A 20533-nucleotide genomic window follows, 5' to 3' on the forward strand; every position below is an offset into this window, starting at 1 on the left:
ACATAAGGCTTTTCATGACAGAGGGACACATTGCTCTTGGCAGCACCAATCTACTTCAAAAAAGATGATGGGCGTCAAAGAATCTTCATATGGAGTTTGCTTTTCTTGTGGCAAAGTTAGCCACTGGGCAAGAAACTGTCCTTGCCTTGACTGCTGACAGGGTACTATCCAAATTGGACAAGCAAGACACAAAGGAATTTAACTGCCAAACTTTGCCAAGACAAGGTAGGCCAGTCCTTCAAAACTCCTGCTTCACAGAAAAGTCTGTCAGATGTTCTAGGCCTGTAGGCCAAAGACGATGCCTCAACATTGCTGAGAAAACTTGGGTGACCTTTCAGGCAGCCAGCTGTCTCTGTCATTTCTATAGTTTTGGAAGTTGTTTGTGCTGCACATCCTATTTACTCAGGTAATAGTTTATCCTTCTCAGGTCTCTGATGGGGATTGACGACTAGACAGTTATAGTTTTACCATTTTCTTTGTTACCAATTTAAAAAACTTACAAAAGAGATGTAAAGTTTATAAAGGTTGAGAGACATAAAAGCTTAGGTTGTTTATCTAAGAAAATGTTTTCAGGGCTAAAAGGATAGTTTTAGGCTGGTAATACAAGTTATGATAGAAGGAGAGAGATGGCTCAGCAGTTAAGAGCACTGACTGATGTTCCAGAGGAACCAGGTTCAATTCCCAGGTTGTCCGGAGTCTAATCACACCAGGATAAAAAAAAAAGATAGATAAATAAATAAATAAAAAGGAACCAGTTATGATAGAAAGTTGTTTAGGTATAAAACTTTGGACTCACTAAGGCAGGATAGATAATAGAGTATTTTCTCTAAATTTGCCAAATATAAAAGGACTGGACATTGTGAATGTAATTCTTACTCGATAATTGTTCTTATTGTATGTAGTTTCACTGTGTTAGAGTTAAAGTCTTTCCTTTTTATTTAGACAAAAGGGGGAAATGTTGTGGGATATTTGATCACATTGTGAACCCTGACTTTGCATTTGTGCTAATTAAATAAAATCAGCCTTGATTCTGGGGGAGAAGCCAGCAACAAGTTGAATGGAATTAGCCATAGGTAGTCTGGATGAGTCAGGAATATGGATAGAGACACACAGGAAGGAGTAGAGAGGGACTTGGAGTCCCACACGTCTTTTGGTTTGGAATGAGTGGAGAAACGCATCTCTTGCTGGGTCTCCAGCCAAAAAGGAAGGTCAGCTGGTTGCTTCTCTGCCTCTCTGATCCAGCAGGTTTTCACCCAGCATCTGACTTCTGAGTCTTTGTTGGTAAATAGAATGACAGAGACTTAGTTTAAACCCGCATGTCTGCCAGGCCTGTGGGACCAGAAGTCCCTCCAGGCCACAGCCTGAGTGGCTGGTGGGGCACTGACACTGGGGCTGTGGGGCCGCAGACAATAGTTAAGATATTAGTAGATTCATATGCAGCCGCTAAGACAACGGAAAAATATCAGCCCAGCTTTTATGTTTGTTTAAATATATATATATATATATATATATATATATATATATATATATATATATATATATATATATATATATATAGCTAGGCATAGTTGAACAGACCTCTAATCTCAGCACTCAGAAGGCAGAGATAGGAAGATCTCTGTGAGTTCAAGGCCAGTCTGTTCTACATAGCAAGTTCAGGACAGCCAGGACTGTGTAGAGAAATGATGGGTGTTTTGAAAGATGCAGGGCCCCCAAAGCCGCATATATTTGAATGTTTAGTCCACAGCTGGTGGAACCTTTGGGAAGGATTAGAAGGTTTGGCCTTGTTGGGGAAGGTATGTCCCTAGGATGGGCTTTGAGGTTTCAAAACCCCACTCCATGCCCAGTCTCTCTTTGGTTTCTACCTTCTGATAAGGGGGTAAGCTCTCAGCTACTGCTCCAGCTCCACGCCTCCTGCCTGCTGCTGATGGTGATGAACTAACCCACCCTCTGACATTGTAAGCCCCAATCAAATGCTTTCTTTTATAAGCTGCCTTGGTCAGGGTGTCTCTTCATATTAGAACAGTAACTACAGTACCATGTCTCAAGCCCCCACCATCCCCCAAAATTAAAATTTTATTTCACATGTATGGGTGTTTTGCCTGCTTGTGTGTCTGTGTACCACGTGCGTGCAGTGCCCATGGAGGCCAGGAGAGGGCGCTGGATCCCCTGGAACTGGAGTTACTGATGGCTGTGAGCCGCTGTGTGGGTGCTGGAATTGAACCTGAGTCCTCTAGAAGAGCATTCAGTGTTCTTAATGACTAAGCCACCTCTCAGACACCTCTAAACCCTTTTCCCTTTTTTGTGACAAGGCTTGGTGGTTAAATGTCCTACATAATCCTGGGCATTTGAACACTTGGTCCCAGTTGTTGGTGACGATATTTGGGAGCTAAGTCCCTGCTCGAGGAAGTATGTCACTGGAGTGGGCTTTGAGGTTTTAAAGATTCTCACCATTCCCAGTTCACTCTTTACCTCCTGCTTGCAATTCAAGATGTGAGTGGACCTGGACTCCTGCTCCTGGCTGTTCACCTTCCCTCTGCAGTCGTGGACTCTGACCCTCTGGAACCATAAGCCCCAATAAACATTTTCTTATATAGTTTGTCTGGGTCATGGTGTTTTATCACAACATAAAAAAACTATGAAACAGGGTCTCACTATGTAGCCCTGGCTGTCCTGAACTCATTCTGTAGACCAGGCTGGCCTCTAACTCATGGAGATCCTCCTACCTCTGCCTCCTGAGTGCTAGAATTAAAGACATGAGCCACAACACCAGCTTTATTTTTATTTTAATGAGGTGTGTCTGTGTGAAGGTGTGTGCACATGAGCAGTATGGACTCTTAACTGCTGAGCTACCTTCAGCCCCTGGATCCTGTTTTTGTGTCAGTCAAGCTGGTGTCCCTCTTTCCTTGTCCAGGACCCTTGGGGCAACACATAAAGTCATGGTAGGTGGGGTAACACCGTTGTCATTGGGTACCCCCTGGAGTATCCTTTATTTTTCCAGATTTCCCCCAGTGCCAGGCTGGAGGTGGGAACTTTGTGGTCATAGGGACTTGAGATGCTAGGGGCCCAGCTTGGTGACTGCAGAGGTGAGCCGCCTGTAAGGGCCTGGAGCTGCTGGGAGCAGGACACACCTAGGGCCCAATGGGAGCCTGGAGTGCTGAAAGAAGAAGGCAGGTGTGTGGGGGCATAGGGAGTGGGAGGTTAGGCTGTGGGGGGGATAGGGAGTGGGAGGTTAGGCCGTGGGGGAGCCCCAGGCATGTAGGCCACAGGTGCCTGGCTGGCTCCATGACAAACATCTCTGCAAAGCTGTTACCAACAGTCTGGGTCAGGGAAGGAGAAGAAGGCCATGTGGGGCTGGTCTCATGAAGATTGCAGATGCCAGGCTGCAGTTCCAGGCTCCTCTCCCTGCCTCCCAGGCAGACCACTCTCCTCTCTTGGAAAACTTGGTGGGAGTGTGAAAGTGACTGGGGTTTTCTGGGTTGAAGAGAATAGGGAATGTAGGGGGGGCGGTGCTGCATGCTGGGCCACTGGGTGCTTTTGACACCTCTGAGTTCTGGCTCCTGAAGCCCGTCTGCTCCTTTCATGACATGATGCAGGGGACCCTTGGGTGAGTCCCCAGAGGTGCCCCTGTTGCTAGCCCTTGGCACTGGTTCCTCCTGGCTCCACGGACTGCTGTAATGCAAGGCGGGGATCCTCTGCCCTAGGACCTTCAAGGTGTCGACACTCTATCTCCTCCCTCTGGGATTCAAGACTTCAGTGAACAAATGTCAAGAAGGCCCCTAGGGGTTTAAGCCTGACATGTGGCCCTCCCAGGCCTGCCCCCCCTCCCCAGGTGCTCAGCTGACTATAGCTGAGTCAGTAGCCAGGCACATTTATGGCTGAAAGCCTGGGGAAGCTCCTTTCCTGGTCTAGATCCTACCTGTCCCCAGAGTCCCTCAGAGTGGACAGCTCAGGTGTCCTCGAAGCTGCCCAGCAGGTCTCGTGTCTGACCAGATGCTCACCGTGTGGCCTTGGGACAGGGACATCATAGTTCCTCTCTTAGTCTCCTACTTTACCAGTCACAGGGACTGGGAGGCGACTGTGACTCTCAGATCCAGTTCTGTCTGGAGAAGGTCTTCCTGAGCAGGAGAGGGGAGGCAGGATGTCTGAGTCTCTCCCCTGATGGCTAAGGAAACCCTTATCTAGTCTTCAAAGTGCAGCCCTGGGGGTGCCTTCCGCCTGGGTGTGAACAGGTTCTCTGGTTTTCAGCTGTTCGACCTGGGGCGAATTCCTGAACCTCCTTGTACCTCAGGACCTTAACTGACAAATTCAAACAGTGGAGCTGGCCTCTGCAGAAGCTGCTGTGAGGGTAAGCTGAGGTAATACCTACAGCACACAGGACACAGCTTGTTACAGCAGAGACGGGACTGCCGGGGCAGGGTGGGAGACAGGACACGCTGGCTTCTCAGAGAGCGGAAATTTCATAGGGGAGGGTGGCCGGCAGACTGATCTCTGAGCTCATACAGCCTGGTATATCATGGGACACTGTGAGAAACACCAGGACCAAAAGCAATTTGGGGCAGAAAGAGAATTTCGTCTTACAGCCTGTGGTCCGTCACTGAGGGAGGCCAGGGCAGGAACTGAAGCAGAGACCATGGAGAAACCAGCTTGCTGGCTTGCTGTGGTGTTGGCTGGGGCCCTGGGTGCCCTCCTTTCTACCTTTGGACTCTCCCTGCCCTCTTTCTTCTCCTGAGGCCCTACTGGCTGTGGAGAGCCCCAAGATTCCTAAGGCCACGGAGAACTAATCAAGAGGTCACCACGGAGTTGGAGTTGAGTTCTCTGGTGGAGGCCTGTGGTTCCTGGACCCCTGGAATACAGGCTGTGATTCTGCCCTTAATCAGCATTCCTGGCATCCGTCAGGGCAGAGAACAGTCCCATCATCCCTAAGGGGACCAAGAAGGGACTCACTAGGGCGGCCTCCTCGGCCATGCTGCCTGGGATGGAAGTTCCTTTTTTTTTTTTTTTTTGCCTCCCCCACTCTTGTCTTCCCGCTTTGCCTCAGGATCTCAGGTAGCTCAGGTGTTGAAGTAGCTGTGTAGCTGAGGAGGACTTTGGGCTTCAGATACCGTCTCTACTTTTCTGTCGCTGGGGTTATAGGCATGCACCACCATGCCTGGCTTATGCAATGCTGGGGATTGATCTCAGGGCTTTGTGCATGCTACACAGCACTCCATAGGTCAGCACTCCATAGGCCAGGGCTCCATAGGCCAGGGCTCCATAGGCCAGGGCTCCATAGGCCAGGGCTCCATAGGCCAGGGCTCCATAGGCCAGTACTCCATAGGTCTAGAACTTACTATGTAGCCCAAGCTGGCTGAGAATTCATGGCATTCCTCTTTCGTCAGTTTCTTGAGTGCTGGGATTAGATGCATAAGCTAAGACTCCCAGCTCCCAGAATTTTACACATGGCAGCATCCAGCCTTGTGCCAGGATCTCAGACATCCACCCTCCTGCCCCAGTCACAGGAGAGCAAGCTGTCTACAGAGTGAGGGGTGCCTGCCTCTCCCAGCTTCCCTGAGGCAGCAGCGGCTGCAGGCATCTGACTTGCAGTCACCAGCAGTCCTGGGTGGGTTGCAGATGCAGGGCTGCAGCTCCAGGCTCCTCACCTCTCATCTCCCCTGGATGGAGGCAGGACATTTTTGTGTCTGCAAAGCCAAGTTAGGGGAAGTTTCTGGGGTTGTGTGGAGAAAGAGGAAACACTCTCAGGGAATTTCTTCCTGTCACACCAGGAGAGGCCATCAAGCCCAACTGTTGAGTTTCAGGGTGCCAGCCGCAAGATCTGAGCTCCTGCCGTCACTGCTACTAGACAAATGGTACCCTAGGTGACTGCACTTCAGAAATGGAGCCGTTACTATCTGCATGGAAGAGGATAACAAGGCTCAGAGAGACCGCACGTGTTGTCCACCAGAGTCACACAGAAGCAGCCGAGGAGATGAGCCTCTCCACACCCTGGCCTAATCCTGCCTCTCAGAGTTAGTTACCCCTGCCTTCCAGAAGATTCTGTGGCCATTTACCTTCCTTTATCACACATCTCAGCTCGTTTGCACCGTGGGTCTAGTTCCTGCCCTGGCTCTGTGCACCCTGCAGCAGTGCGGACCTGCTGGCTTGGCTTGCTGTCTGGTTGAAGTGCATCCCATCAGTCAGCATGTGACAGTGCCCTGTCCCTCATCTTAGCTCAGCTTTCCATTCCGATCAGCAGCCGGGGATCACAATGTGAAGATTGTGTCCTGGAGCAACTGGGAACCGGGTCGGGGAATAAATTGCTTCAGAGAGAAAAAGCAAACGCCACAAAGGAAAGATGGACGAGGAGTAACGAACTGAAAATTCAGAGGAAGATCAGGTTCCCAGCAGACACCAGCTGAGCATATCTGTGTCAAAGGATGAAAGCACAATACATTCATTAAAGTCCTTAATCAGTTAAAGACCTTAATCAGCCTTAATCAGCTTTCCTTTTCTTTTTTAATCTTTTTGAGACAAGATCTCATTATGTAGCTCTTGCTAGCTTGGAACTTGCTATGTAGACCAGGCTAGCCCTGAACTCACAGGTATCTACTCTGCCTCCACCACACTGGCTTGAGATTCAGGTGCCTCATCCCACAACAAAGTGTCCCAGTGAGCTGAGGAAAGAAGAAACCAAGGTGAAAGTGATTGGTTTAAAAAGTACTTCCTTATGCCAACAAGGTGGCTCAGTGGGTAAAGGCCAGAAAGTCTGATGACCTGGGTTTGATCCCTGGGACCAACACGTAGAAGGAGAGAAGGACTCTGGAAACTCTAATCTCCAGTGCAGGCACACACACAAAACAGACAAATAGATGCCATTTAAAGCTTCCTTTCTTTCCAGAGCAGGAGCAGGAGATGTAAACAAGGACTGGAAACTGGACGGGCAGCTTCAGCAGCCCCCCCGCCCCCCCAGGAGCATCTAGAGCTCTCCCTAGTTCCCAGGCCAGGAATGCTAGCAGGAAGCTCCAGTTTCTTAACCTTCCTAAAGGGCCACTCCTGCCTGGAGCTTAGGCTGCAGGGCGTGGACTAGAATTCCAGCCCAGACAGCAATTATATCTTCTGGCAAACAGCTGCAGAAACAAATCCTGAGATTTTTCATGGTGAAAATGGGTTAGAGCTAGTCCCCAGTTTCAGCCCACCTCCTTGATGATTTTAGGGCTACCTCTTCAGAGAGGGGGCTGACACAGCAAAAGCCCCTGACATTTCTGGCCTGGGTGGAGACTGAGCATTCCAAGCTACCTAAAACATAGTTAATCCAGTTGGGGCAGTCAGTCACCTGGCCTAGTGCCTACTCTGAGGAAGGCAGCCCTCTTTGAGGCATGCTAAGAGATGGGCGGAATAATTATCCCTTTAATGAGATACTGTACTTTCCCTCTAGAATTACTGCCTTTTTTTGCAGTCCCTACGAAGGGTATGAGGTTCACTGGGTCTGTTCTCCCTCCTGATTCAGGAGCAACACTTCCTTTTCCTGTCTCTTTCTTTTACATACCACCAGAATGTAAGTGTGCTTTCTCCAGTACTGGGTTCCCTCCCTCTTCCTTTAAATTCTCTCCCTGCTCCACAGTTGCTTGTCTGCCCCAAAGCAACCTCCATCCAGGCTTAACTCTAGCAGCATAGATTTTTTTTTTCTCTTTCTCTTCTCTGTTCTCCCACTCCAGGCAGCAGCTGAGATTTACATCATACCTGCTCTGGGGGTTTTCTTTTAAAAAAATTTCCCTTTGAATAAACTTTGACTTTCAATTTTTTTTTCTGCCTTTTAATTTTTTAATTGGCAGAGAAAATAAATTCATTCCTGCATGCCTAGATGGTATCACACAGGGAGAAAGTGTGGAAATACGGATCCATCAACTTTGGTTATATGAAATCATTCTGAAAGAAATTTGATTGATTGATTAATCCTGGGTCTCATTGTATGGCGCCCAAGTGGGTCTTGAACTCCTGGGATCAAACCATCCTTCTGTCTCAGCCTCAAGCAGCCAGGACCACAGGTGGATGTCACAGAGCCCAGCTTTACAGTGCTATTTTTGGTAAACTGAGGCACAGAGGATTCCATTATTGTCTTGATTGAAAGCAGTCTGTGTTGCCAGGCAGTGGTGGTGCACGTCTTTAATCCCAGCATCCACAGAGACCCACCTGCCTCTGCCTTCCTGTGGCGGGCAGATCTCTGTGAGTTTGGGGCCAGCCTGGTCTACAGAGCAAGTTCCAGGACAGCCAAGGCTATACACAGAGAAGCTCTGTCTCAAAAAGCCAAGAAAAAAGAAAAAGAAGAAAAAAGAAAGAAAGAAAGAAAAGAAAAGAAAAGCTGTTATCTCTTTGCCCTGATTTCCCAGAATACTTTGCTTTTGAAAGACAGGGATAAGTGAAGCCACTTAGGGGATCAGACTAATACAACTCCTCCGCAGTTTTTATTTACACCCTCTCGGTGGTGCAGGATGGCGGTGGGCCTGAGGGTGGCGGTGGTGGGCCTGCGGGTGGCAGTGGTGGCAGTGGGCCTGAGGGTGGCGGTGGTGGGCCTGATGGTGGTGGTGGTGGGCCTGCGGGTGGCGGTGGTGGGCCTGCGGGTGGCGGTGGTGGGTCTGATGGTGGTGGTGGTGGCGGTGGGTCTGATGGTGGCGGTGGTGGGTCTGCAGGTGGCAGTGGTGGCGGTGGGCCTGAGGGTGGCGGTGGTGGGCCTGCGGGTGGCGGTGGTGGGCCTGAGGGTGGCGGTGGTGGGTCTGAGGGTGTCGGTGGTGTCGGTGGGTCTGATGGTGGCGGTGGTGGGCCTGAGGGTGGCGGTGGTGGGTCTGATGGTGGCGGCGGTGGGCCTGAGGGTGGCGGTGGTGGGTCTGATGGTGGTGGCGGTGGGTCTGAGGGTGGCGGTGGTGGCGGAGGGCCTGTTGCAGCAAATCCCAGGAAGGAGACCGAGTCTTCCAAGCTTTGCGGCAGTTTCCAGGCTGCATCCTTCTGCTGAGGCCCCACAGCATCAGCGAAGCTCTCAGGCCTGTCTTTCATTCAACAATTAGGATTACGTGGGGGGGGGGGGGGGGTGTAGGGGGGAGTTGCTCTTGGCACACCCAGTAGCCACACCCTTGGTCTTAGCACCAGAGAGCTGAGCTGATCCGTGAATTTCGAACAATACCCTTCCCTGCCCTCTCAGAAGAAGGGCTCGGAGGGCCGTGGCTGGAGGACTCGGCAGAGAAGGCTGACCCAGCAGGAAGGCATTGCGTTGGGAGTGGGGGGTGTTGTGGGGGTGTTAGCTTGTTCCTGCTCGCCCTCCACTGCCAGGCGTGTGGATGTGATACGTGGTGCTTGGAATCAGAAGGTGACCTGAAGGATGGGGACCTTGTGTGGATGATGACGGAGAGGGGGACCCGGATATACTGCGGACGGCCTTGCTTCGATCTCAACCCTACACCAGGACTTTGAGACTTTTTAAAAAATTTAATAATTAAAAAAAAAAAATGTGTGTGTTCATTGTGCATATGCCTGTGGAGGCCAGAAGAGGGCGTCTGCTCCGCTGAGATGGTTGTGGCCCCCCTAACATGGGTGCTGGGAACAGAGCTCAGGTTCTCTACAAGAGCACCGAGTGCTCTTAGGAGCTGAGCCGTCTCTGAAGCCCCTGAATTTCTTTTTTATATGACAGACAAATGTAACCTCCATCCTGCTCCAGCCACGGTTACCTTTGTCTGTCTAGTTTGTAGGCAGGTGCAGCCTTTAATCGGACACTCGCTCTTTTGGGAGCAGCTGACACATTGCACCGTCTCCAGTCAACAAAAAAGATGGGTTTGCCACAGGTGTGTGGGTCCCTGAGGTGCCGCAGCTCCTCAGTGTATTCCGTAATTGAATATGTGATCATATCAATGGAGTTAAAGACACACACACACACATCTTTTTTCTGTCCCCCCCCCTCCCCCGTCTCTCTCTCTCTTGTCTTCTTTTCTTTGTTTCTTTCTGAGATAGGGCTTCATCCTGACCAGACTGGCCTGGCTCTGTTTCCCAAGTGCTGGGTTACAGGTGTTTGCTACAGTTATGCCTCCTTTCCTGGCTCCTTCCCTTCCCTTGCCTCCTTCCTCTTCTTTTCCTCCTTCTTCCGCTCTCTCTGTTTTTGGGGGATGGGCTGAGGGTAAGATCTTGCTATGCACAGTCCAGGTTGGCCTCAAACTAACCGCAATCCTCCTGCTTCAGCTTCCCGGGTGCTGAGATCACAGGCAAGGCCACCTGACTGGGACTGGGATTCAGCCCCTCAGCCAGGGCATCCAGGATGGGCCTGGTGGAGGGTCCTGGGTCTTTAATGTCTGATACCCCCGTGACTGTGGGGAAGAAAGGTTGATCAGACCGTTCAAAGGGAGCAAAGGCATGAGCTGGCGCTGGCCCTTAGTGGCTGCTCCTTGGCCTGAGGTTCCTGTTTCCATGGCCATTTCCTCGTCCATCTCTCTCTTGCACTTACAGTCTTTTCCGTTAGTTATTTACTGTCGGGACAGAACTCAGGGCATTTTCTCATAAATTCCCAGTTTTCTTTTCCCACCCGCTCACTCCCTCTAGGGCCTTCTAGGTCACACTTCGGGCAGGGCTGCTGGGAAGTATGAGTGACTGGTGCAGATTCAAATCCCTTTTCCTGTATGTAGACAGCCAACCTATGACCACCAGGGACTGCATTCTAGGAATATCTCGTCGGCGGCGGCCGGTCGAGGCTGGGATGACAGACAGGGAAGCCCCCAAATCCCGCCCACACAGCTGACTGCCACATTTATGTGTTTCTGCTTATTTTGTAGTTCTGGTGGAGGAACCCAGAGCCTCACACATGCTAGGCTGCTGGATTTAACCAGAGCCGGTAGTGGCTCCCTTCCTTCAGCATCTCCTTTCCTCGCCTCATTGGGCACTTAACTGGTCTCACAGATCTGGATCCCTCCGTCCTGTGTCTCAGGCTCACAGGGGCAGGAGGCACCTGACTGCTTGGCTGTGTTTGCAGCTTCCATTGTTCTGATGTATGATGCTCGGGGGTGGGGGCTGGGACTGAGGGTACAGGGCCTGTCACCCATTCATATGATGATGCTTGATTATCAAAGGGCTTCATACTAGAAATTGTCTTCACTAAATAGGTGTTGGTGGCTCATGCCTGTAATCCCAGTGCTCAGGAGGTGGAGGCAGAGAATCAGAAGTTCAGTAATCTAGTATCCTTCTTGGGCTTCCTCCTGGTGACACAGCACCCACTGTTACACACTTGACTCCCATGTGTCCCTCATCTTTAGCTGTGAGTCAAGTTTGAGGCCAACCTAGGTCACGTGAGAACCCATCTCAAGAAAAACCTTAGAAGAAATCACTCCATGTGGGCAGACATGTACCACTGGCAGAGGGAGTGGGCCAGGGAAGGAGGCTGGGCCTGGCTGGGGCAGACACGGTAGTATCCTGGCAGGGAGGCTGGGGGCACCAGGCAAAGGGGCCATGGAGTGTGCCTGTGCTCCTGGCCCGTCCTGATCTTCAGATACGATATTGGGCCTGGGGAAGCTTCTGGGATGCCCCTGGGACTTAGTGGGCCCTTGGCCTGTAGGGGACAGGACGGGGTGGAAAGCACAGTTGACTCTAAGGAGAGAGACACCCTGGCAGCTGTGACTGTGGGGCAGTCACCTCACTGCAGCTAACGGGTACTAAAGGATGGTCCCTAGGAGGAGGCAACAGCGGGTCAGCTCTTGGCTCAGTGTGCTCTAACATTCCATGCTTAACCCTCACCTTGTCCAGGACAGACAGGAGATGGGTGAGTGTTTCTTGGGGGGCAAGGTCTGTTTTTCAGTCAGTGTGGGAGCTGTTCTGTCACAGTATTTTTGTTTATTTATTTAGCTTTTTTAAATTTTATTTTATGGGTGTGAATTTGCCTGATTTTATGTGCACCATGTGTGTGCAGTACCCCACAGAGGCCAGAAGAGGGCATCAGACTTCCTGGAGCTGGAGTTACAGATGCTTGTGAGTGGCCACCCCGTGGGTGCTGGGAACCAAACCCCTGTCTTCTTCAAGAGCAACAAATGCTCTTCACTGCTAAGCCATCTCTCCAGCACATTTGTTTTGAGACATGGTCTCATAGCACAGGCAGACCCTGAATTCCCAATCCTCCTGTTCATAATGCCAAGCTGTTCACCCCCAAGCCCAGCTCCCTAAACATTTGCAAACTGCTCCTTGGAATGGTAGGATTTTCTATTGAGATCTCGTGGTCAGCCCTCCATGAAAAGTCCCCAGAAAGTCACAGAGCCCCTCAAGTATGGTCAAGACTGTCAAATCCTGCATGGTGATATCTGTTTGACTCAGGCTTGCCCTGGACACCTTTTGGGGAGGGGCAGGTTCCCTGGAACATAGTTTGGGAATGCTGATCTGCTTTTAGTCTGTTCTGAGCCTGGACATTCTCCTGGGACCAGGCCAGGCTTCTGGCAGGAGGTGATTTATGAGCTGATGAATGAAATCATTAATTTGCAGGGCAGACATGCTGGCAATCTAATTGACAGCAGCAATTTGCCCGGGGCGGTCTCCCCTGGCTAGGAATTGGATCCAGAGAGCAAGAGGGCTCTGGAGGTGACTGCCCCCCCTCCCCCCCCAGGAGAGAAGAGGGACCTCGTGCAAGCAAAAAGCAGGACAATGACTATACAGGCAGCCTGGCAGGTGATACTCCTTTGAGCTTAATGGAGCCTCTGGTAACTCTCACAGCAGCTGCCTCAAAACAAGCCACTGAGGACTGGGGGCTGAGGGCAGGGAGTTCTTACCACTCAGGTGGCTCATACCCAAGTCAGGAGATCTGAGGGCCCTTGTATGCTGCCTCTCAAGTTCTGGCTGACCACCTTTCCTCCCCTTGAGCCTGGGAACTCAGCCCATCCTGTTGTTGTTTACTTGCTTTGTGGTTACAGTAGGAATTTACAGGCAGGTGTACCACTTTATACACTTAAGCTTGTGTGGAGATCAATCCAGGGCCATTAGACATCACCTCCCTTTGGTTTCATCTATTTATTTATTTATTTATTTATTTATTTATTTATTTATTTATTTATTTATTTAGGTTTCTTGAGACAGGGTTTCTCTGTGTAGCCCTGGCTGTCCTGGAACTCACAGAGATCTGCCTGCCTTTGCCTCCCAAGTGCTGGGACTAAAGGCATGCGCCACCACTGCCTGCTCTCATCTCCTTCGTACTGAAGTATTTGAAATCTCTTCAGCATGGGCAGTGAGTGATACATGCCTTTCCCAGCTGCTCTCCTGAGGCTGAGGCTGGAGGATGGCTTGCTTCCTTCAGCTCAGGGATTCCAGTCTAGCCTGAGCTACATAGGGAACCCAGGTCTCTAATAAAACAAACAAACAAACAAACAATCCTCCCCCCTTAAAATCCAAACCAAGTTCTTCTCTTCCAGTTACATGGTGAACTCTAGTTGCTCTGCAGTGTGGCTGAGCTCATAACTGTGACATTGGTCCACTGACCAAGTTCCTTTCCCCTACCTGTGTCTGGGAACCATGGTCCTCTCTACATCAAGGAGATGGTCTGGTGTTTGTTTGTGACGGGGCCCAGGCTAGCCTTAGACTTACTATGTAGCCTAGGGTGACCTTGAACTTCTGATCATCCTCCAGCTCTCTCAGGGTTTCAGAGACCCCACATGACTGACGCCATGCTGTGTTTCCTTCTGGACCTGGCTTATTTCACTTAATGCAGTATCCCTGGGGTTCATTTCCCACTCCCCATGTGACAGGAGCTCACCCTCCACATCAGCCTCCTGCCTTAAAGCAGTTGCCCTGGCTCTGCTTGCTGAGGCCTCTTGCTCTGAGGGACAGGGTTGTACCAGCCTCTCTACCTCCAAGCTTGGGACAATGGCAGAGTGTCCTGAACCCCAGGGAGATCTCAGAAATTTCAAGTCCTTCCTGATTTTCTTTCAAGATTGTTCCTTGAGCCTGGCCTCCACAGTAATGGGCTGGGGGTGCTGGGTCTTTGGGGACCTCAGGTCGTGAATCTTCACTGCACCAGTGTGGTGGTTGTGGTCAATGCTGTGCATTAGAACTGGACCCCACAATCCAGGTTGAATGGTAAGGAGTCAAGTGGAGCCGAAGGAGTCTCTAAAGGTCAGGTATGGAGGGCCACTCCTGACCCCAGCACTAGGGAGGCTGAGGTGGATAATCTTTAGTTTGAGGCCCGCCTGGGCTACATGATATCCTTTCTTAAAGAAAACAAGCTGGGTTAGGATGCAGCTTAGTTGGAAGAGTGCTTACTGAGAATTCCTTAAGTCCTGGGTTCAATGGCTAGCACTGCATAAATGGCTTTGGTCTACATAGCAGGTTCCAGGCCAGGCAGGTTTCACAGGAATTTCTGAGGTCTGTCTGGGGTTGCGGACACTCTGCCACTGTCCCAAGCTTGGAGGTAGAGGGGCTGGTACAACCCTGTCCCTCAGAGCAAGAGGCCTCAGCAGAGCCGGGGCAACCGCTTTAGGGCAGGAGGCTGATTTGAAGGGTGATGTGAGTCCATGGATGCAGGATGTGTCTGGGGGCTAGAGAGATGGATCAGAGGCACAGTGCACTTGCTGCTCTTGCAGAAGACCTGGGTTCAATTCCCAGCATCCACATGGCAACTCACAACCACCTGTAACTCCAGTTCTAGTATACCTGGCACCCTCTGTTGGTCTCCATGGACACCTGTGTGACATGGGACACAAACAGATAGGCTGGCACACAGAAATACACGTAAACAAAAATAAAAATTTAAAACTTGTTTTAATTACTTTTATATGTGTGAGCGTGTGTGTATGTGTGTGTGTGTGTGTGTGTGTGTGTGTGTGTGTGTGTGTACTAGTGTGGAGGTCAGAGGTCAACGCAGGACTTGGATCTCTTCTTCTACTGTGTGGGTCCCAGGGATAGAGCAGACTCTGCAGTCTTTACCTGCTGAGCAGTCTCTTCAGCCATGTTTCTGTTCTGCCCCCACTGGGCTTCAGCGATGGGGGAGTTTGGAGCAGCTGTGTGTCTGTGGGAGGGAAGAGGGACTTGCTCCTTCCTGTCTGCTTCTGTGGGCATCACCACACGGCTTCATGTGGCGTCACCCACACAGTGTTTCCTTCCTGCCTTGGTTGCTGGAGCTGCAGCTTTGCCGGCAGGCAGATGGATTCCCGCAGACTCCCGGAGAGTCTCTCACACGATGGCAGTGGCCCACGCGTCCTGATTTCAGTAATCGCAAGCCCTTGTTCATCCACTCAGCCTCGGAGGTGGGTGCTGCATCCAGAAAAATCATCCTTGATGAGTTCCATGTCTCTTCTGTGCCTTTTCAGTTCCGTGGTGTTTTGGTCCATTCTTCATAACTATAACAAAATATTTGAGGTTGGGTAAATTATAAAGAACACATTAGATTGGGGGTATAGCTCAGTTTTGAGAGTGCTGGCCCAGCATGCCCGAGGCCCTGGGTTGATCCCTAGCACCACATAGACAGGGTATGGGGTGCACACCTGTAATCCCAGCATATGGAGGGTAGAGCAGGACAGTCAAGAGCTAAATATCATCTTCCGCTACATAGAGAGTTAGAGGCCACCCTGGGCTGCACGCAGAGGGGCAGGTCTGAGTGTCAGGTCACCTCTAGTGTGTCTACTCTGGCTGTCCCCTCCTCTTCTTTTTCTTGTTGGCTTTTTTTTTTCCCAATTTATTTTTATTTTTAAGTGTAGGGGTGTTTTGCCTGAGTATAAGTCTCTTTATATGTGACTGGGTGCCCTTGGAGGCCAAAGGAGGATATTGGATCCTGCGGAACTGGAGCTCAGATGGCTATGAGCAGCCAGGTGGGTGCTGAGAATCGAACCTGTTGTGGGAATCTAGTAGAATCATTGTATCTAGGGTAAACATGAGAATGAAATAGTTGTTTTTCACTGTGTCTGTGGTAAGCATCCGAACGAATAGTTGTTTTCTAGAAGTACTTAGACCTTGAAGAAATCGTTGTGGAAAACAGTGGTTGTTTTGTTATCTGTAGAGTTGTGTTTCTGAAGCAGCTTTACAGGCCTTGCGTGACTTTGGTCACAAGACTATCCTGGCACACCCGGAGCTCTTGTGTTACTGGCCACTGCAAACAGGACATGATAAGGACTAAGGTTGCAGGGGTGTGATGATTTCCTTCAGAAAAACGGATAGATTAGATCAGGGCTTTGGTATGAGGAACTTGTTTTACCCCAAAAACAACCTTTGTGTAACAATAAGCATGCCTTTGCACAGCTGTTCAAGGTTCCATCCATCAGAGGCTGGACCTCCCTGCTGCTGAGAGCCTAAAATCCATCTTGGAGTGACCCTCTTTCTTCCACCGACCCACACAGAACACCCGACAGAGCCGAGCCAGTGGTCTTAGTGACTGAGCTATCTCTCCAGCTCATTGTTTTGATTTTTTTTGAAATAGGGTCAGTGGTGGTTTGAGTGAAAAATGGCCCCAGAGGCTCACAGGGAGTGGCACTTATAGGAGGTGTGGCCTTGCTGGAGTGGGGGTGGCCTTGTTGGAGGAAGTGTGTCACTGGGGTTGGGGTCAGACACTCCAGCCAGGCCCAGTGTCGCTCTCTCTTCCTGCTGCCTGCTGATCCAGATGTAGAACTCTCAGCTACCTCTCCAGCACCATGTCTGCCTGCATGCTTCCTGTCATGATCACAATGGACTAGACCTCTGAACTGTAAGCCAGACCCATTTACAAGCGTTTCAGTGGTCATGGTGTCTCTCTTCACAGCAATAGAAACCCTAAGACAGGTCTTGTATCCAAGGCTGACCTTGGACTCACTATGTAGCTGAAGCTGACTTTGAATTCATGATCTTATTGTCTCTACCACCTGAGAGTTTGGATTATATTTTATGCTACTATGCTCAGCCTTCCCTTCAGAATTCAGTCAGGGACTCTACCTGATGGAATTATCTAGTCCTGACACCCCCGCTACCACCACCATGCACACAACAAAGACCACACTTCTGGATGCCATAGTCAGATAGGTTTGCGTTCTCTTTGCTTCCCAACCATTCTCCCTACCCCCTTTCTCTTTTCTTTTTTCTCTTCTTTTCTTTTCCTTTCCTTTCCTTTCCTCTCTCTTTTTTTCCTTCCTTCCTTCCTTCCTTCCTTCCTTCCTTCCTTCCTTCCTTCCGTCCTTCTCCTCCTCCTCTTTCTTCTGTTTTTTTGAGACAGGGTTTCTCTGTGTAGCCCTGGTTGTCCTGAATCTCACTCTGTAGACCAGGCTGGCCTTGAACTCACAGAGATCCACCTGCCCCCGCCCCCATTGCTGGGATTAAAGGCATGAGCCACCATGCCTGGTGACCCCCTTTCTTTTGTAGCTCTGGGGATCAAACCCAGGTTCTCTCATATGCTAGGTGAGCACTCCACCACTGAACTACACCCCAGACTTTATTTTTGGGGGACTTAGTCTTACTCTGTAACCAGTATCTTCCTCCTCGTCACCATGGCTTACTAATGATTTTTTCTGTTAAATTTCCTCTTTGAGAACTTCCACGATTTCTGTCTCCAATGGGACCGTGACAGTTTCAGACTGGGAACCCCACAGAGTCTGACTGTAGGGCTCCAGTGGTGATAGGCAGCTACTCGCTGGAGGCCTATTTGGCTGCAGACCTCTTCTGACAGGCCCCACCCCCAATCCGCTCTCCTCTCCACCCAGTGTCAAAGCTTGCTGCCACCCACCTGCTGGTGTCTAGCTTGGCTCCAGAGTGCTCTGTTGATTTGCCTAGGGACTCAGGCTCCCCTTCACCCTCACTTTAAGACACCGTGTCAACCTGCCCCTCGGGGCCCAGCAGTGCTCTGTGCTCATTTCTCTGGGTTCTTTTAAGAGTGTGTACTCTATTCTCCAAAATCACTCATGAGAAATCACGGAGCTTCAGGGAACAGTGATTCCTGACGCTGCCCGGCCTGGATTCCTGTGCCTGGGTCATTCTCCTTAACTCTTGGGCTCACGTTAGACCTATTATTTCTGAGTCTCCTGTTTTGCCCTGTGACCACTCAGAAGCTCCTCTTGTTCTAGTGACATCTGTCAGGGACTCCTCCATGCCCCGGCCCTGCCTTCCAGGCCTGGGAGACATAGCCCTCTCCTGAACTGCGTCAGCCTGGTGCTTTCCTTAATCTTCCCGGCACTTTCTCACAGCTCCATGCTGGTTGTAAGATCTGTTTCCGAGTCATTTCCATCTCTCCTTCAGTCTGCTGCACGGCTGGAGCCTGGCGAGTCTGTCAGCAGCACAGGGTGTCTTTTTTTGTAGCTTTTGGGCTGGTGGTAATTTGTCTCCCAAGTGGCAGAGCTTGGTACCTCAGAATCAGACTGTCTTGGTTCAAGCCACTGCCTCTTCCATCAACTTGCTGTGTGACTTTGAACACATTTTAACCTCTCTGTGCCTCCATCTCCTGTGGACTGCACACTATCTCAGAGGATAGTGTGGGAAGACAGTGGATCTGTATGTACGAAGCAGAGAAACGCATTTATCCGGAAGAAGCAGCCATTATGCATTAGTGGTTCTTCTTCTTAAGTGGTGGTGGTGGTGGTGGTGGTGGTGGTGGTGGTGGTGGTGTGTGTGTGTGTGTGTGTGTGTGTGTGTGTGTGTGTGTGTGTGTGTGTATGTGTGTGTATATGTGTGTATGTGTGTATATATGTGTATGTATGTGTTTTCTCCTGTGAGTAGAGGCTCAACTCTGATGTCAGTCTTCCATTCCTGTCTACTTCCCATATTGAAGTAGGTCTGTCTCTGACCCAAAAGTTTGCTGCTCTGGCTGGTCTCCTCAGCCAGCTTGCTCTGAGCATTTCTTGTCTCCACCTCCCACGTGCTGGCATTACAGGTGGTCGCTATGCCCATCTGGCTTTCCTGTGCGTTCTGGGACCCTGTAACCTGGACCTAACACTCTATAGCATGAGCTTTACCACTGAGCCATCCCCAGCCCCTTTTCCTCCTTTTAACCTATTTATTTATTTTTAGATGTCACCTCACTATATAGCCCTGGCTGGCCTGTAAACTGCAATATAGACCAGGCTGGGCTCTAGCACACAGATATCCACCTGCCTCTGCCTTCTAAGTGTTGGGATTAAAGACATGTGCCACCATGCCTGGCTTTTTCAAATGTTTAGATCCACCAGGCTAGCCATAAAACTTGCTTTGAAGTTGAGGATGACCTTGAACTATTGATCATTCAGCCCCCACCTCCTGAGTGCTGGGATTACAGGGATGTGCTACCACACCTGGTTTATGTGGTGCTGGGGATCAAACCCAGGGCTTGGTGTATGCAAGGCAAGTTCTCTGCCTACTGAACTGCATCCCTAGACCTTCAGTGTTTTATTTCACCCCAAAGAGAAGACTCTTTCCCTAGAGGCAACTTGAATGAAATGCATATTTAGCACATGCAGATTGTATTGGATGCACTTGTCAAACTGCAGGGAATCATTTGCATATTGCTGAGATCCCATAGCTGGGCACCAGTCCTGGATTGGGTGGGAGACGCTCCTCCTGGATGCAGCTGAAGAAGTGACCCCAAGGCTGGAGTCTCAACCACTAAGAGTCAGCTAGGACTTAGAACTTCCAGACTGCATTTTCCCACACATCCAGCCTCAGTGGGAGTCAAGTGCAGCCTGGGCGATCGGTCTAGCTGTGATGACTCTGGGAGCCGAGAATTTCTAAAGTACATCTTCCAGAGCTGGCTTTCAAGGGCAATTGACTATGTGTGACTTTGCCCTCCCCCTCAGCTTGGTGGAATTAGAAGGAGAAAGCCAGTTTGGGAGGTGGCTCAGTGGGTAAAGGGCTTGCCACTCAAGTGTGAGTCCCCGAAGCAGGACAAGGCTGCACACATCTGTAATCTCAGCACTCCTATGGCGGAATGGGAAGCCTGGAAGCCTGCAGGCTGGCTAGCCTGGGACATGCACTGGTGAACAAGAGACCCTGCTTCAACAAGGTGGAAAGTGAGGACCAACAGCTGAGTTTCTTCTCTGACCTCTACACACATGCCATGGTGCACACACACATACCCCAGTAGCACACACATGCAAAATAATTTCATCTATTTATTTAAAAAATTTTAAAAGTTAGATATATTCATTTTATTTTATGTCTGAAATCAGACTATGGCATCCAAAGAGGGCATTTCGTTGGATCCCCTGGAACTGGAGTTACAAATGGTTGTGAGCTGTCGTACGAATGCTGGGAATCAAACCCTGGTCCTCTGGAGGAGCAGCTAGTGCCCTTAATTGCTGAGCCATCTTTTCCACACCCCCCCCTTTTTTTTTTTTTTTTAAGAAAATGGGCTGAGCTGCAGCGTTCATCTCCCTCGGCTTCCTGACTATGGTCTGATGAAACCAGCTGCTTCAAGCTCTTGCCCCATGGTGATGTCACGCCTGCCCCATGGTGATGGACTGTACCCTGAGGCTGTGAGCTGACTGAACTGGCTTCTTTAAGCTGCCTCTTGCCAGGTGTTTTGTCCTAGCAATGAGAGAAACCACCTCATGCTTTCGACCCTAAGTGTAACTCCATGCCCACAGAAGGGCCCCCACTTCAGTAACAGATGTGTGAAACAGACCTG

General features: G+C 50.3%; 1 long non-coding RNA gene across 1 annotated transcript in view; it reads left to right on the top strand.

Annotated features, from left to right (window-relative positions):
• Nucleotides 1–15077: 15077 nt before the first annotated feature.
• LOC128093874 (uncharacterized) overlaps nucleotides 15078–20533 on the top strand; it is a 52800-nt gene continuing 47344 nt past the window's right edge. Inside the window, exon 1 of the long non-coding RNA XR_008212787.1 lies at nucleotides 15078–15227. This is a non-coding gene — a long non-coding RNA (uncharacterized LOC128093874). The remainder of the gene's footprint in view (nucleotides 15228–20533) is intronic.

This window comes from Peromyscus californicus, unplaced genomic scaffold (genome assembly GCF_007827085.1).
Source record: "Peromyscus californicus insignis strain IS unplaced genomic scaffold, ASM782708v3 Scaffold_4__1_contigs__length_199733344, whole genome shotgun sequence".
NCBI lineage: Eukaryota > Metazoa > Chordata > Mammalia > Rodentia > Cricetidae > Peromyscus > Peromyscus californicus.